This window comes from Colletotrichum spaethianum (genome assembly GCF_022836535.1).
Source record: "Colletotrichum spaethianum MAFF 239500 DNA, contig02, whole genome shotgun sequence".
NCBI classification, from domain to species: Eukaryota; Fungi; Ascomycota; class Sordariomycetes; order Glomerellales; family Glomerellaceae; genus Colletotrichum; species Colletotrichum spaethianum.
This window is the reverse complement of record NW_026054772.1, coordinates 1734076-1747439: the sequence shown is the minus strand read 5'-3', so window position 1 is coordinate 1747439 and position 13364 is coordinate 1734076.

Here is a 13364-nt window from a genome sequence, read left to right as displayed (position 1 = left end):
CTATAGTTCTTTACTTATAACTCTTTTATTAAAAATAATTACTTAGCTATAACTCTTATTAATACTATAATAAGTTATCTTTTACTTTTTGTTAAAGGTTTATAGCCTTAATTAGATAAATTATAACTTTCTTAGTGTAGTAAAAACTTAAGTCTTTAATTAGTAGTCTTTACTATAAAGTCTAGTTTACTAATAAAATTTAAAATAGTTAGACTTATAAGAAAGTTACTTAGGCCTTTTAGTAAACTATTATAAAAAGTAATATCCTTTAAGTCCTCTAAGATTATACTAAGATTAGCTTATTTAAGTATTATATTTTTATTTATACTAATTATTAAAGTACTTTTAGATCTTTAGCTTAAAAGCTTACTAGTTATATATAGGCTAATACTGCCTTAGCTGTTTATAGCCTTAGTAGTTATAATACTATTTCTTATAAATACTATGAAAAGGGTTAGTAGGCTATTTAAGCTAGGCCTAATTAGGTTGCTTATTTTATTTTCTTCTAGGAATATATTTCTTTTTTTAATAAATTTAGTAATATATACTTTAATTACTTTTACTATAAGACTTAAGTCTAATACTACTATTAAAACAAGGACTTTTACTAAGAGTTTAGATATATAAGTTAAGTAAAGAGTACTAAAAAGTAAAAAGCTAGTGGTAATAGTGTCTCTTTAAGTATTCTTAATAATATCTCTTTTATTAATTTTATATAGTTCTTTTAGTTTAACTTTTTAAAACTTATTAAGGATTAGTATAAAAGGCTTTTTAAGAAAAAGAGAAAGTTGCCTAGTATCTTAAATAGCTTTATTTAAGTATAAAATAGTATTAACTAAAAGATAAAAAGTAATAATAAGGATTTAGACTAGGGATATAAGGTTATTTAATAACTTAGTAGTTTAAGCTTAGGATTTAAAGTAATTCTAAGATATTTTTAGGTCTAATTAAGTATTTCTTTTTCTAAATAACCTTATCCCTAAGTTTATTAATAAATATAATAAAGGTTTTAAATTAATAAACTTTTTATAAAAAGAAATATATATAAAATATTATAAAAATAATAATATAATATAAACAATAATAATAAAAAATAAAAAGATATAATAATAAGCCTAATTAGACTTATTATATTATATTAGTATATTATATATCTTTTATTAAGTCCTTAGGTTAAATATTAATTATAAGTATAAATAATAACTTCTAATACTCTAGTTCTTTATAAAACATATTATTTTCTTTTTTAAAGTATAACTATTAAAGCTTTAATTATATCTATATAATATCTTTATTTTAATTAAGGCTAGAAGCTATATCTGTTTTTTAAAGTTTATTTTAATAGTCCTAGGCTAAAAAAAAAAAGGTTATTTCGTCTTTAAGCTTAGCTTTAGTCTACATAGAATTCTTTAATTCCTAGAAACTAGTGTTATTCTTAATATACCTCTTAAGACATTTCTTAGCGTATATAGCCCTTATAATAAGGTTACTAGTAAATGTCTCTAGGTAATATAATACTAAGTTTTTAGATACAAAGTAGACTTATAAAAAGCCTTATTAACAGTATATAAGTTTCTTAGCTTTTGATTTATTAATTGTATGTTTCTTATTAAAAATAAGAACTAAATTACTAAGCTAAAGCTTCTTTAACTATATTATATGTTAATAGTATATATTATAGTAATCTATAGATTTCTATCTTATAAGAGCTATATTCTTAGCTATAGCCTTTTTATTAATTTAAAGTTATTTAAAAAAGTATATCTTAATAATAAGTTCTTAATTAAAGTTATAAACTTATTTTTAGTCTAATACTCTCTAAGTTAAAGTAAATTCTTTAATAAGTGTAATTACTTTATATTTTATAGTTAAAAAGAAAAGTGTATAGCTTATTAGTGTATAGACTATTATTTAGTCTATAAATAGCGTAATAGGTATAATCTTCCCTTAATCTCTTTTTCTTTTATCTAACTAAGTTAAGATAATATATGTAATAGGTTTATAGCTTTATTTATTAACTTTATTTACTTTTAAGTTATATACTAATATAACTTTTTTTTTAATATTATATTTTTTATTTAGGTAATCTATAGTCTTTTTGTTTTTTAGTTTACTATTAATAATTATTTCTCTATAAATACTATAGTAGTAGAAAAAGTCTTTTTAAATAAAGTTAGTAACCTAATTAGAGGTAATAGTCTTTACTTTCCTTGCTTTAGGCTAACCTATTATATCACAACGTCTCTTAATTAGTACCTAGGAACTAATCTACTAGATATTAATAGATATCTTTGTAAATAGTAATTCTTTTAAGGCTATACTAATATACTAGTTGTTTATCTAGGTTAATTAAGCCTTTTAATAGGCTAGGTATAACGTAAGCTAGGCCTATACCTTCTAGTATATATCTTTCTAAATATAAAATATAAAAAGCTAATAAAATATTATATTATGTCCTTAGTATCTTAATTTAATATATATATTTTTAATTAAGTTCTTTTAAATCTTTAGGTTATTAATAAAGTATCTAAGGATTAAGTATCTCTTTATTAGTTAGTAATATAAATAGTTATCTTAAGTAAAATAATACTAGGCCTTTATTTTAAACTTCCTAAAAATATATAGTAATATTTTATCTAAGCGTAACAGTATCTTTAAATAAAAGATAATTTATCTTATTTAGTTAGTTTAGTACTAATTAAGGTAGAGTTATACTTTAGGGAGTTAATATAAGTAAAAGGTCTTTAAAATACTAGATTTAGATCCTTTAAATGATTTATATAGTTAAATAAAGTAGAGGTTAGCGTTAATAAAATCTTTAACCTAATCAAAGCTCTTATATTCCTTAATATTAAATAACCCTGGTGCTTTTTATAATAACATATCTATTACTATATTCTTTATTTCTAGTATATACTTAATATTAAAGTTAAAAAGATATATCTAAGTAATTTACTTAGTAATTAAGGCGCTAAGAAGATTATAAGACCTTTTATTAAGCTAAGTAACTAAGACTTATATATTAGTTTCTAATAAAAATCTAATACTATAAATATAGTTTTAGAGCTTCTTTAATATTATTAAAACTACTCTTAATTCTAGTTTCCTAGAGTTATATTTTAACTTAATACCTCTCTAAATACTACTTTTATACTTTACTATAGCCCTTTAAATACTAATAATTTAACTTAGTACTATGCCTTAACCTTATAGGCTTGTATTTATGTTAATAACTATTAACCTAGCTTCTAAGCTATAAAATAATAAAATAATTATAAGAGAAGTTATTAGTTTAGACTTAAGGGTATTTATAGTATTAACTTAATTAGGCCTTTAAATAAATATAACGTTTTTTTTAAGGAGTTTCTAGAAAAACAAAGTAATCTCTAAGTATTTATTAACCTATAATTTATAGAACCTAGTTATCTTTATAAATAACTTAACTTTACTAATATCTTTATATTCTTCTTATTCCTTAATCTTAATAACGTTTACCTAATTAAGGTAGTAACCTTTAGAACTATAAACATAGCTAATAATAATAGCTATTCTTTAAAGCTATTATGATTTCTTATTAGCTATTATATAGCCTGTTAACTTAATATTAAAGAGTACTATATTAATATAATAAATATGTTTATAGATATAGCGTTAAATACTAGCCTAATTAAAAAGCTTCTTATTGTTGTATATAGTTATAAGCCTTTTAATAATAATATTATTAAAAAAAGCCTAGTAATAATATAGTATAAGGTTATAGAGTATCTAGGTAATAACTCTTATGAACTATACTATAGAATTAGTACTACCTTATAGTAAAGTATATATATATAAAAGTCTAAAAAGAGTAGTAAACATTATTAAATCCTTGTTTTTTTTAGCTAAAAGGACTTAGTTATATTTAAAGAAAAAGTCTAAAAGTAAAAGAATCTAGTATATATTAAAGTCTTCTAAGAAATTCTTTGCTCTTAGAGGAGTAAAGGTATTATAAATTATAACTCTATTTATTTAAGTAGCTAAGTTAATTAGGTATAAAGAACTATTCTTTTTTTTATAAGAAACTAAGGGTTTTATATTACCTTATAACCCTCTTTTAAGATCCCTTTATTAATTTATACCTAAATAATATTTATAGCTTATAATTTAAATACTTTAGGTATTAGAATTCTCTTTTCTTACTAAGCTTTATAAGGTATAATCTTAATTACTTGTAGGAAAGTAACCTTTAGGTTAAGTGTACCGTTTTTAGAGAAGTTCTAAGTAAGAGTATTTTTGTGGTTTAAGAGGACTTAGAGAAATAACTTCTTTTTATAAGGTAGAAGATAGCTTAATGTATTTATAATAGCTACTAATTTGTCTGGTTTAAGGCGTAAATAAGGCTTAATACTTAAATATTTAGGCCTAATTAGGCCTTAAAATAGTCTCTTATTAGGTTATATTGTTTTTTTAGCTTTAGTTAAGTTCTTAACTTTCTAGAAGGGATTACTGTTAAGGGTTAATTTGTTAAACGGTTAGTTGTTAACTAGATATATCTTTTTATCTTTTCTCTTATATATAGTAAATACCTTTATATTTTACTTAGTCTAATTAGGCTAGGAATAATGTTTTGTTAGTTTTACTATATAGCTATATAGTTACCTTAGGAGAAATAGTGTTCTTTTTTTGTTAATTATGTTAAACTACTTAACTATTTACTTCCTAATTCTTTCTGTTTTTATTTTTTTAATAGTTACTAATAACTAGTTAAGGTAAACCTTAGAGTAATAGGCCTAATCAAGATAATCTATGTTAATATAAGGTAAGTTAAGCTTTTTAATATAGTAGGAATATCCCTTGTTATTATACCTTTTAACCTTTACTATAGTCTTATAGACGTCTTTTATAGCTAAGGTAAAAAGTATAGTTAGTGCTACTTTTACTAAATAATCTGATTCTTTTTTAGATAATTAGATTACTTTTTTATTATTTTCTTATAGCTTATATCCAGGAATTTCAAGCTTTCTAGTAATAGTCCTAGTACTATTACTAGACTCTAGTTTTCTTAGTCTTAATATAGCTTGGTCTAATTAGGGAGATAGCTCTTAAGAGCTTTAATATAGTTATTTTAGTCTAGTAAATAGTCTAGGAATTTCTTAAGATTACTAAACTTTAAGAATATAGCTAAGATATAAAGCTAAGCTTACTTTGTTATTAGTATTAGTGTAATTATATTAAGGCTATATATATAGTTAATCTATATATAGAACTTAAAAGGTAATCCTAAAAAAAGTAATTTATTTATTCTTTTATTATTAGTAATAAATATACTAGTTAAGAAATAGTAGCCTTTAACCTAGATAAGTATAATAGCTGCTTTATTAAAAAATATATACTTTAAATTAGAATTAAAAGTATTTATTTTAAGTAGTATAGTTATAAGCTTAATAGTATACTTGTCTATATATAATCTTAAAATAATGTTAATTTATAAACTATTGTTAATAATACCTTTAATTAAGTTATTCTAATCAAAGTAAAGACTACTAACTTAGACGTTAATTATAAAGTAAAGTATTATAAAGTATAGAATAATAGACTTAATAGTAGTTAAGTTAAGCGTCTTAATAAGTCTAACCTTAGTAGTTCTGCTTATAAGGTTTAGGACGTCTCTATTATATTTATTAATTGCTTTATAGGCCTTTAATCTTTCATATAGTTTTACCTCTCTAATCAAGTTAAAGGAAGCCTCTAGGTAAATGTCTAAGTACCTGTTATTATCTAGTATTTAGTGTATTATTACTATTATATCCTAGTTAAGCTAAGGCTAGACTTAAAGTGTAATATTAAAGGAGATAATAATATTCCCTTTAAATTTCTTAGTAATAACTTAAGTAGATATAGCTTAGTCTATTATCTCTAGTTAATTTAAAATAGAATCCTTTTTAGTAGGTTCTTAAGTATATTCTGAATTATATGTGAAGTTAATGTACTTATTTACTAGTATAGCTTAAATAAAAGGGGGCTTTGAGCTCTTAGGAGTTTAATAGGCCTGATTAGGGTGTACTAGACTAGTAGGTTATGTTAGTAGAGGAGTCTAGGTATAGGTATTAATATTTATTTTTTTACCTTAAGAGCTAGTACTAGAAGTGTTCTTTTTTTAATATATATTTTTTAAAATAAAACCTTAGTATACTAAATAAGGCTTTACCTAATTAGGGTAGTATAGAATAGGTTGTAGTATTATGTTTAATGACTTAGTAACTATGTTTATTTTTGCTTTTTAAGTTAGGAAGACTTTAGTATATATTTTAAGAGATACTAAGATATATTTAATAAGATTTACTTAAGTATTTTAGGTATATAATAGTAAGTAGTACTATATCTTAGGTTAAAAGGGACGCTTAATACCTTAGTTAATTATATGTTTTATAGCTTTTATAGCTTCTAAGAATAAAGTGTTATTTACTATATAAGTAAGGATAGTAACTTAGTTAAGCTAGTAGTTTTTATAGGCTTCTTAGATAATAATATTAAGTGTTGAATGGATTCTTTCTTCCTGAGAGAACCTGTTTGTATGATTGTACTTAGGTTAAAGTTAAGGTAAACTAAAGATATATTTTCTATAATTATCTTCTTAACTATAAGACTTAGCTTTTATATACGAGATATATGATCTTGTATATCCTTAAGTTAGTTTGGTATGAATATACTTTTGATTCCTTTAATAGATAACTAAGGGCTAAATATCTAGTCTATGCCTTCTGTTATGATGTGTGTCCTTGAGTTATGTGTGTTGTATAACTAGCTGGTGCTATTATTTTAATACTTATAACTTTTTTTTTTATAACTATATAACTCCTTGTAGTGTCTAATTAGGTTGTGCTGATTATGATATTAATAACCTTATTGTATAACCTTGTGGGTTAGGCTATTTGCGTTATATAATAAATTACTAATATTAAAACTCTAGGTAATTATCTATTTTCTTTTTGCTTAGTTAAGTAAGTAAGTTATATGTTAGTGAAGTTCTTTTCTTTCTTGTTAACTTTACTTCTGCTTCTGCTGTTGATATACCTTCCTTCCTTTATATAGTAACTTTAGTTATTTAAAACCCTTTTTATTTGTTTTTCTTTTTCTTTTTTTCTTTTCTTTTTTACCTTTTATACGCGTTATTTTCTTATATAATTAATTAATAATAATTTTTCTCTTTTTTTTTAATTAACTCTAATAATAACTACTTATATATAGGATTTCCTTTTATATATTTCCTTTTACTGATTTATTAATAGTACTTTATATAATTAATCTATTATATCTCTTGTTGCTTCTGGTAGTTTAATTTTCAGTAATATTAGTATATATACTGATGTGTTTAGTGGTTATTGGCTTTGTTTTTTGACTGGTAATGCTAATAATTGTGCTCTTTTGTTGGCTTTGGTTATTAACGTATGTTACTTTTGTCCTTACTTTGTCTTTATATATTAACCTTGATTGTAGGATAAGGAGCGTCTTATTATTAATATGCTATTGCGTAATATCAAGATCTGCGTTACTAGTAATACTTCTGTCTAGCAGTTTGTTGCCAGCATTATTTATTGCCAGGGCTATTTCTTTGTAGTCTTGGTTTAGTCTTGTGGTTGTGTGGCTATTGCTTGTGGTAATAAATGTGCGACTATTAACTTTCTGTGCTTCTGCTAATATACTTATATTTTTACCTTTTAGGGTAGCGCTTGTGCTGAGTGCGTCTAGTAGTTGCACGGCGTTTGCTGCACCTACTGCAGTCAAGATGTTGATTTGTTTGATAACCTGGGTAATGATGATAATGATAATAATGGTGGCCTTAGTAACTATAAGGCTCTTAATGTCACTAATGCTTATAAGCCTTATACGCCTAGCAGCAAGCTTGGTAAGAATATTAGTAAGGGTAGTTGCTTTTTTAGTACTTTTGCTAGCCTTATGGTTATTGATAAGGAGTAATTGTATAACTTTTTTTCTTTGAAATCTTGTATAATAATTAAATAGATTATATAATATAGTAATTTGGGAAGGTTATAGATATAGTAGAGATATAATTTAATATTAAGATTAGTATTAGTAGTAGTTAGGTATATTAAATACCTTTTTAAGGTTATATTTTGTTTTTAGATAGTTAGTAATATATAGTAGTAAGGTTATATGAATTAATTATTAAGTGTTTTTTTTTTAATTTTTTAATATATACTTTAATTTGAATCCTTAATATGTTTATTATAATTAATTGTTTAAGTGTTAAGTTTAGTAATTTCTTAGTGAAGGTATTAATAGGGTTATCTTTTTTATTAATTTATCTTACTTCTAAGATCTTTTTCTTTTTGTATGACTTATATAGACTTATAATATTAATTATAAGCCTTTTTTTATTTATTATACCTAGTTATATAAGGTACTTATATAGAGATTATAAGTCTAAATAGATAATAACTAGAATTTTTAAGAGTTATAATATATAAAGGATCTTAGTAAGTGTTATACTAAGGGATATTCTACTATTAAATTCTATAGTTATCTTATATAACTTACTTATAAGTATACTTTATGTAATTCTCTTATACTTTATTAAACTCTAGTATATAATATTTCTTTTAATCTAAAAGTCTATTATTATATAAGCTATTTCTTTAGCTAGTATAATAATAAATCTAAGTTATAATAATAGATCTAAGTTATTTATAAATAATTTATCTATAAAAATATATATCTTTGTATAATGGAGATTAAGAGGGATATATATAAGGCCTTATGTAGAGTTATTGATTTACTACTAAAGTTATATATTTAAAGCTTTAATATTCTTTTTATTAGGTTCTTTAGTTTAGGTTATAGTTAATAGGTTATATAATGCCTTTAGTTAATAGATAAATATAAAATATACTTCTCTTACCCTTTAAGAAATATACTACTAATATGTATTATATGCATTAAGATTAACAAGTTTTAGGTACTTTACTTAGCCTTTTTAAGTAAAAGTAATATAGTTATTATATAATTAAATCTTTTCTTTATTAAAGTTAATTTTACTATTAGGTAATAAGGTGGTCTTTAGTTTTACATAAAGTCCTTTTTTTCTTAGCTCTTCTTCTTCTCTCTGGGAGAAGGTAGGTGTAGTAAAGCTAAGTGTATTGTCTGTCTGTATAGCTGTAATCCTAAAGGTATCTGGTTTTTTTATTATATATAATAAGTATAAATTATATATTAACTCTATTATCTTTAGATCTTTCTTGTGATACTCAGAATAGGTTTTGTACTAGTATAGGCTTAACTTTGCTAGGCTATATAGTGGTTTTAAGATATAAAGAAGTATGTTCTTAAGGTATTTGTCTTTTAACTCCTTAGGTAGTTATGCGATAATTGTCCTGGTTAGATGATTATCTGACTATATATATGCCTAAGTTATATCTCTAAGTTCCCCTTTATATTTATAGTCTTATATAAAGGTAAGTCTAATTATAAGTATAAGCCTTTAGCTTATCTGTTAGATAGTAGGTGCCTAGGTTAAGAGTTCTTTTTTTTTTTAGTTTTTATACCCTTATATAACAAGTCTTGACTTCTTATATAGCTTAGATAATAAGTTCTTAATCTCTTGTACTATTTGTGTCTTATAGATATAGAGGTAATTATACTCTTTTAGATTATATGGTATAAAGGTAAAGACTTCTTGGTTAATAAGGTTGTTTATTTTTGTTTGGTTTAACTCTTTATATAAAGTACCTGGTATTGTAATTATATTATTAAGCTATAACTTTTCTGTTAACTCCTTATAGTCTTTTTTTTTCTAAGATAAAAATGCTTGATTGGTATGTAGTGATTGTTGTATAGCCTTTTTCTAGCTTTTCTTTGGTCTTCTTCTTTTGTTTAGCTGTTTCTAAGAAATAGGTTGTGTAATATCTGACTCTGACTGTGTTATGTTTTGATGGTATGGTTTGATATGTGTTGTATGAAACTGTGTAGGACTATTAACTATCTTGACTGTTACTGTATAGCCTTTTATAGCCTGGACTTTGTATAGTCTAGTTTATCCCTTGTTTTCTCTCCATACTAGAACCTCACTTTGGATCAGTAGTGATAGTATGCTTTAGAGGTTAGGGCTATTTCTGGTGTTAATTGTATAATTGATTTCTACTTTTATATGAATACTTTAAAGTATTTTTATTGCTTTTTAGATTGCTTTTGCTTTTTAGGTAATTTTAGGTGATAGAGGTGAGTCTTTGTTAATCCTTGGATATATACTAAAGATAAGTAGTGTAGATATAATGCTGTATAGACTAGCTATGTTGTTTAATGCTTTTATAGCTATTTAGAGGATGATTTCTTTGTTTATGTTATGCTTAAGCTTAGTATATAAGATATTATATGTATACCTTAAAGGAGCATAAGCTCTTTTTATTTTACTTACTACTTAGTAAGCTTCTACTGGCATTTCTTTGTATGATATGCCTATGATGTTGGTATAGTTCTTGAATTCTACTAATGTAAAGTTTGTACTTGGGTTATATACGATATGGTCTGGTGGACTAATGTACATGCTGATCTAGCACTTGTAAAGTGTATTCTATGTATTTTGTGTAGATAAGGACTTTAGGAAGGTGGCTCTTTAGAAGCTTGTTTCTATATTAATAACGTGTAAGGTGTTCTTGTCTCTTAGTTATATAATATCTATAACTATCTTATAGTTAAAGTAGCTTTTGTTTTTAAGTGTAAACTTAAACCTTTTTAGTACTAAGTTATGTAATTAATAATAATAATAAAACTTTTAGACTTTTTCTAGAATATTAATATTAATATTATAATACCTAGCCTTCTTTAAGAAGTAATAAAAATAGTTTATATAAGAATATCTAAATTATCTATAAAGCCTTTAGAGTTATTCTTCTATAAAAAACATATTAGCCTTTATGTGACTAAGGTTAAAGAATAGGTGACCTTATTTCTGTATAACTAGGATAGGTTTTTTATTTTGCTGTATAATTATGTTGTTGATGTTGTTGAAATATGTACCTAACCTGTTTGTATTATATAATGAAAACAGGAATAGAGTAAGAGTATTAAGGATATGATATATAACCTTTCTAAGCTAATTCTTTATTTCTATAGTGCTAACTAATATGATTAAGTTATTTGCCTTAAATTGTATGTTTACTGATCCTGGTCTCTAGGATATTGCTGTATAAGGGTTCTCCTATAGGTATATAAGGACTTAAGGTTTCTTTATAGTAGAGAACTTTATTGCTTTTATATCCTATAGTTTTTTTTAGTATAATAAGATATAAGGATTATATAATAAGAATTAATAGGCTTTTGATGTCTTTAGTAATAAAAAGATATTCTTTTTTGTTGTGTAATAGAAGAATAAAGAAGATGTTAGGAAAGCTAATGTCTTTTTATTTCTTATAAATTCTTTCTTTTTATTATATAATTTGTCTACTAGGTTTTTTTTTTTAAAGTTAAGAAGGTATAAGGCAAAATCTCTTTGTGGTTCTTGTTTAAGTATACTATATACTTGAAGGTATTGGTCTTTTGTATAATTATGTTTTTTGTTTAAATAATTTATAGACTAATAACCCTTTTTCTTGTATATAAAACATTTTTTTTTAGATATTATATAATTAAACCTAGGTTATAATAAAGGTTAACTTTTCTAAGGTTGTTGAGAAGATCCTTTGTTGTTTAATGGTTTATTGTATAATAGTTATAGGTAACTCTTGTTGTTAGAGTATTTTCTATTTATAAAGTTGATGTTGTGTGACATAGACTTTTTGTTTAAAGCGACTTGTAGTAATGCTCTTAGGTTAGAAAAGAATTACTTATATATGTAATGTGCTTTAAGATTACTTAGAGTAGTTTTTAGCTTTAGTATACCTCTGTACGCTTAGGTGACTTGTATATAAAGTATAATTTTTTCTTGAAAACCTAGGCTAAGTGCTTGTTATATAAGGGGTATCTTGTCTAAGAGTATCTCTAATATGTTTATTAGATTCTTGTTTGGATTGTCTTGTTTGACTTATGTAAAGGATAGACTTATCTAATCTGTCTAATAGAGAGTGTAGTTAATGTTAATATTAAAGTATATTTCTAATATATTATATATCTTATCTTATTTTCTTATTAGTCTAATATAATAAAGATAAAACTCTTTTATATAATTAGCTAAGATATTAAGAAATACTATATAATATTAGTCTTTAGTAATCCTAAGGCGTTAATAAAAACTAATAAAGACCTTTGCTTTGTTATATAGGATATTATATAGCTTACTTATATAATTCTTATTTTTTCTTTATTTCTTTTGAAAGATTAAAATTATAGTTAGCTTATATAATCTATTCTGGATTATTTGTCTTAGTAGTAGGTTATAAATGTTGTCTTTTTGATGTAAAGGTGTTATATAACCTTGGATTTATAGAAAACTTTTAACTTTTTATGTGAATCTTGTTTTAAGAGGTATATTTCTTAAAGCTGATTATAACTACTCTTATATAATTAATATTTAGGTTATCTATGTATTATATAAGGGCTTAATTAGCTTTATTGTTAGTTTAGCTATGTTTTAGGGTAAAGTTAATTTAGGGTTTTAAATAGGTATTTAAGTTATTATAATTGTATGACTTGGTGTAAGTGCTGTATAAGTAGAAAGCTGTTCTTCTTGTTTATTAAACTTTTTCCTAATCTCTTTGATAAATTTAACTAGCTATTGATTTATATTTCTTATTAGTAGTAATTAGAATCCTTTTAGCTTAATAAGTTATATAAACTTTGCTTTAAATATATAATAGACCTTTTTTTATTAAAAGGTAAACTATTTATTAAAATCTTTATATAATAATATTATTAGGTTTTCTTTTAATTACTTAAAATAAAGTATTTCTATATTAATATATGTAATATATGTAGTTATCTTTTCTTTAGATAGTGCTTATATAATATTAACTAGATTTCCTTAGCGTCTAGGATTTATAGTCTTTTTCTATATATATAATAGGACTTTGCTCCTTATACTTATTTCTTTATATATTAGTAAGTATTTATTAATATTATTATATTAGCTTTGATAATTGTTTTTTAGATCTTTTTAGGAAGCTATATTGTGTTTAGTAGTTGTTTTATATTATATAATGTTAAAATTGGTTTATTTAGTGCTATAGTGTACACTTTGTACTTTATATATAGTATAATAAAGATTCTTGTCTAGTTTAGCTTAGTAGGTAATAATAGGAATTTATTTTGTATAATAGTAAAGTAAAAGTTGTCTTTATTTTATCTACTTGGTTTAGCTTAATAAGTAATAATAGGTAGAATTAAGGCTTTTTAGCACAAGAGACTTTTTAGTATAACCCTTTAGGTATCCCTAA